Genomic DNA, 6,013 nt, shown 5'->3' on the forward strand with positions numbered 1-6,013 from the left:
CATGGTGATGACCTGTTTCATACATACTGTGCTTTTGTCAGGTTCAATAGCCAATAAAACGTTATCCCTATTATCACAAGAAGACACAGCTTTGATGGTCTAGAGGTCATTCACCTTTCTCTGTGTAGCTTGCCAGATAAACTTTGTTGTTGCTGTTAATAAATAAAATATTAAATGATGGTGCCAAATGTAAATGTTACTACTGTATGTTCATAATAAATGTTTAAAAACAAGTAAATGGAAAATGTTTGAAGATGCTTATTTGGTTATTTTGATAGAAAACCGAACATCTAAGAGCATGTAATGTGTTAAAACTTGAGTCACAGTCTGTCAAAATTTCATATGCAGTCTTGTCAAAACTAACCATAAACCAAGCACAGTATTGATTGTTTTGGACAATTATGTATTTTAATTCCATATATGAGGTTTATTGATAGCAGAGTGCTTTTGAGTTCTTGAATCTATCAGATGTTTAATTCTTTTCTTTTTTTTTTAATAACGATACATTTCTGACATTAGTGCTAGCCGTAATTCAAATCACAGGTTTATATTTATGTGGTTACATAGGGACTTGGATTGCAAAGGCACCATCTAAATAGATTTAAAACTGTATGTAATAATTGATATGGTGAATATGGTTGATATGGTATGATTTCTGTAAAATGTTTATTTAATGGAAGGAGTCTCTAGTGTCTACACCCTGTAACACTCAGAGGTAAAGCTGTTTCTCTAACACGAGAAAGTCCTCAACATTAAAAGTAATTATTAATAGATAAGTATGACATATCATTCTGTAATAAATACATTTCTATGGTAAACGAGGAATAAAACATTCTGGAACATGCTATTGTTGGAAAGTAATCATCTTTGTTGTGGAAACATTAACTCTGCTTCATTGTTGATTAATTTGTCTCTAACAGCACACTCTGTGTGTTTTATTGCTTATTTAATCTGTTGTGATTTATTGTTTGTTTGATGTTTTATTCTTAAGTTAAAGGTTCTGACTGCAAAGTTGAATTCTGGGCAAAATGTTCTATTTCTATTGCTGTTGGAGTTTTGAGATGTTTCGCTGCTGCACATGCTGTGTATCCTATGTGTAAATGTTTTGCTGAGATAAAACGTGTCCCACACTTTATGATTCTGGAGATTGCCAAAGCGAGCTGCAATATCAAATGACCACCGTGGGGCGTGTTTGACCTACTTTTAACCAAAACAAGTCAGCGTGGGTAAACATGGCAGACTCTGCTCTCCTGCCAGCTAAAAGCCAGTGGAAAAGAAAAGGAAAGCCTGCCTAGTGAGTGCAACTGCAAGACAGAGCAAGGTCAGATGATTGGTCATTTTTCTGGACAGATAACTAAATCATTCTCGCTAGCGCTTAGCTATCTCAGCCTTAGAATGCATGTGCTCGACTCTATGGTAGTGAGTATGGAGTTATCCACCTAATGTTTTGATCTTACAGAGAAAGAAACAATAACACAAAAGCAGTAACAGAGAAAAGATATATTCGTCTTTTGTTTCACAGATTTATTCGCAAATGTCAACCACAGATTACATCCCTACGACTCAAAACTCTCCGAGGTCAATGCGGAGTCACAATGTTTTCTGCACATCGCCATCTTAGTGTGACGCGGTTCCACAGTTATGCTAATCAGCTAAAGCTCCTCACGTTTGGCTGTTTCCATAGAGCCATACCGTTTACCTCAAGAGATAGGATATTTGGTCCCAAAATGGAGAAAAGTGACCCTCAGCACATCAAAATGGTCACATCTCGTCTACATGATGTAGTTCTTGCGGGACAAAGGAAAATGCCATGCATTTGCAATAAATTTTTTTTTTTAAATTTCAGATGACTTTGCATTCAGCACCTTTAAATCATTAACAGGCTCAATTTTAGTTGTTGCACTATAACTATGGTAAGATGCTACTAAACAATACTAAGTGCAATGACAGTGCAGACTGGAATCGATTAAAGATTTTAATCAGAAACTGTAATCACTGTCTCAATAATTAGTGCCACTCACATGTGTACTTATTTATTACCTTGGAATATGTGGTAACTTCTGCACGCAAGAAAGTGAATCACTCGACACTTCTAACTCAGAACGTAACTTTATCTCAGCAAGACAAGCAGGCATTACACCGGAAAGGTGAAAACAGGTAAACAGGAAGTTTGCAAAACAAACTGAAGAAGAAGAATCCTTAAATAAAACCAGGGCCGTCGACAGGGGGGGACAACCAGGTATTTTGTCCCGGGCCCAGGCATGAGGGGGGGCCCAGAACTGGTCCCTCATGAAGATGCCATTAATCATTCTGTTTCATTTCAAAATGTGTTGATTTGGGGGAGAAAAATGTGCTATATTTGCATTCAATGAATGATTTCTGGTTCTTTTGCCTTTATTGTCTTCGAAAATAGATTCAAGAACCCACCTACCACCCCTAATGCAGAAATGGTTTGGTCTTTGATTAAGGCGCCAAATAACACGGCACTATTCCATCATAACGCTTCGACAATAAGCGTGTGAGCCCGTTTGCCAACATGCACAAGTCAGGAGCAAAGAAAAGAAAAGAGAAAAAGAGATGAAGAAGGCAAGAGCCTCAGGGGCTCACTGCATAGATATTTTAGAAAAGATTCAGATGATGCAGCAGGTGGTGAAGGCAGTGGGGCAGCTGAGCCAGGTAAGACACAGATAACTTTTTCCAGCCCCGTAATGTAACCCCAGCACGCGCGACGCGCCATTCATAATTATAAAGTAGGGGATAGCAGGGTACACTGAGTGAACACTGAAATGCACAGGGCATTGAATTATTTCATAAACATATCGGTTTAATAACACTGTGTTGCATATATCTCAATGAAGCAAAGAATAGCACATTGGCCCGCAATCATATCCAAATGTTTTAGGCACGCTTGCTGAGCTGCGCTGAGTTGGACTCCGGTTAGCTGAAAGCCCGTGGAACGCTGCCTCTTGTTAATTAAACCTTATTTTGTTGGAATCATCCCGTGTAGATACGACGGCATGTGAAATTGCCAGCTAGATAGAGTTTAATGTAACGAATGGGCTATAAATGGGGTGTTTTGAGGTTAGTCTGTTGCAAAACATTAAACTTTCGCTTAGACTGGATACTCTTCAAACAATTCCCTTGCTCAAGTGAAAAATGATAGGCCTGTATGAAAAGCGCAATTAATGAAAGTAGCCTAATAAGCCCTAAATGAATAAAACAACCTCTGTTTTATTGTTGTTGCTTACACGTTAAGATTTTGAAATCTTCTCGGTCCAGTTCTATATCCAGGGAACGTTGTAATCCTTTTGGTTTATCCGTAATAAACGTGTCAGCCCCAGGTCAGATAGGCTAATGTTACGTGGTTGGGAGGGTGTCAATTTTTTTTGTAACATTCTAAATCGAGTACGGAAAGGACGTTTATGAAAAACAAGACAAAAAAATACACTGAAAAACTCACTGTACACATCACTAGTGGTGATGCTTCTACGTTCAGATTTTGGGAAAGCCATAACTCCATTCTCATTGAGGCCCAGTTCCATCCCGTAAACAATCATTTTGGTTTATCAACTACCTGCGCTCAAACATGTCACAGGAGAGGCTCAATGGGCTGGCTATGCTCTCTATAGAGTGCGAACTTGCAAAGAAGCTGGACTTCAATGACCTTATTGACGACTTTGCCACAGCAAAAGTCCGGCGCATTGCATTTCGCACCTGAATAGTTGCAGACTAAGGAAATGTTCAAACTGTAAATATGTTGAAATGTTGAAATAAAATGGTTGACTGTTATAATGGGCTTGGAATACCTGTTATTTAAGGGTTGGAGTGAATGGAGACTGTGAAAAGAGGGGTTGGGTGTGGGTGGTTGCTGTGTGGCGATGTGCGTGCGCGCGTATGTGTGTGTGTGTGTGTGTGTGTGTGTGTGTGGGCACTCAGATTATTTGGGGGGGGGCCCCACTCAGATTATTTTGTCCCGGGCCCAGCCAAAGCTGTCAACGGCCCTGAATAAAACCATCTCTCTTGACAATGGTGCCCGCCCCTGGTGGCCAGCTGGCTATCATTTAGCTCACTTACAACACTTCTCCCCCCCTTAAGTTCTAATTTCCCCCTTTTAGTAAATAAACATGGAAAACTCTAGAAACCTGACTTAAAGTACTGTTTCCACCATACCCAACACCTGAAAATTTAACAAAGTTAACAGTCAATCCAACATTCAAACTTAACACACTCTATCACAGAGTCAGTCTCTCAGGAGGTTTTCTCACATGCTACAACCTCCACACCACCTCTGGGGACCCAGCAGGTACTGCTGGTATGGGTGTTTCAGGGGTGACTGGTGCGAGGGGACTGCCTGTTGTCTGGGCCTCAGTGTTAGGGTGTCCAGCCCCTCTGAGAGTCACAGTAATATCTCCCTGAGTCTCTCTCTCTGGGAGACCCACTTCCCTGGCCGGTGGTCCCACTGGATACTCGGTGGAACAGTCTGTCTTGGTACCCATGTCATGCCGCAAGCGCACATGGTCTTGATGTCTGCAGAACGTACACCCATCAGTCAGCTTAACAACATAAGACACTGGCCCACTGTGCTTGAGAATAATCCCTGGTAGCCACTGCTGGTTGATGCTACTGCTGAAGTTCCTTACATAGACACAGTCATTTAGTTTTAACTGTCTCTCATGTGCCTGTCAATCATGTCTTTCTTTCTGTTTTTCCTGCTTTTCCACCACTTCCACTTTCATGTCTGGATGCAGCAGGTCCAGTCTTGCCTTGGGCCTACACCCCATCAGCAGCTCCGCTGGCATGCATCCAGTTGTGGTCTGTGGTGTGAAGCAATATTTGAACAGGAACCGTGAAAGCTGAGTGCTGAGAGAGTCTCCTGCCATCCTTCTCAAGCCCTCCTTCACGGTCTGCACAGCCATCTCCACCAAACCATTCGAGGCTGGGTGAAAAGGAGCTGTCCGAATGTGCTGGATGCCATTCTGGTGCATAAATTCACTGAACAGCTCACTGGTGAATGTCGGGCCATTATCAGTGATCAGTGTGTCCGGCAACCCGTGGACAGCAAACACCTGCCTGAGCTTGTCAATGGTTGTGAGGGCTGCAATATTGCTCATGATGTGGGCCTCAATCCATTTAGAATGTGCATCCACCATTATAAGAAACATGTGCCCCTTAAAAGGGCCAGCAAAGTCCAAATGTAACCTAGACCAAGGGCGGTCTGGCCACTCCCATGGGTGCACAGGAGCAGGTTGAGGCAAGTTCTGATTGGTCTGACACTGCATGCATGCTTTCACCTTGTTCTCTAGATCCTGATCCAGTCTTGGCCACCAGACATAGGATCTCACCAGGCTTTTCATCTGAGCTACACCTGGATGAGTCTCATGTGATTCCTCCACAATCTGTGTATGGCCTGGTGGAGGCACGACAACCCTTGCCCCCCAAAAGATGCAGCCATCTTGCAGACTCAGCTCTGTTTTGCATTTAGCATAAGGCCTCAGCTCCTCTCCATCCACCACACTGGGCCAGCCTTGTAAAAGAAAAATTTTGACACGGGACAAGACAGGGTCCCTCTCTGTCCACTGTTTGATCTGGGACACTCTTATCGGTGTCTCTGCCAGCTTCTCCATCAAAAACGCAGTCTCTGGGGGCACATAGGTAACGTCAGGTGTTTCAGGCAAAGGCAGCAGGCTTAGGGCATCAGCATTGGCATTATCTTTACCTGCTCTGTACACTATCGAATACTGGTAGGCTGACAGCATGAGCGCCCAGCGCTGTATCCTGGCTGAAGCTAGCAGTGGGATGCATCTAGTTTCACTGAACAGACTCATCAGTGGTTTATGGTCTGTGTGGATTTTGAAAGCACAGCCATAGAGATACTGATGAAAGTGTCTGACAGCAAAGACGATGGCCAGACCTTCTTTGTCTAGCTGTGAATATCCCTTCTCCGCTGCTGTCATGGTACATGAACCAAAACCAACCCGTTTCTCTGATCCGTCCTCCATTACATGTGACAGGA

This window comes from Neoarius graeffei, chromosome 7, assembly GCF_027579695.1.
Source record: "Neoarius graeffei isolate fNeoGra1 chromosome 7, fNeoGra1.pri, whole genome shotgun sequence".
In the NCBI taxonomy this organism is placed as follows: domain Eukaryota; kingdom Metazoa; phylum Chordata; class Actinopteri; order Siluriformes; family Ariidae; genus Neoarius; species Neoarius graeffei.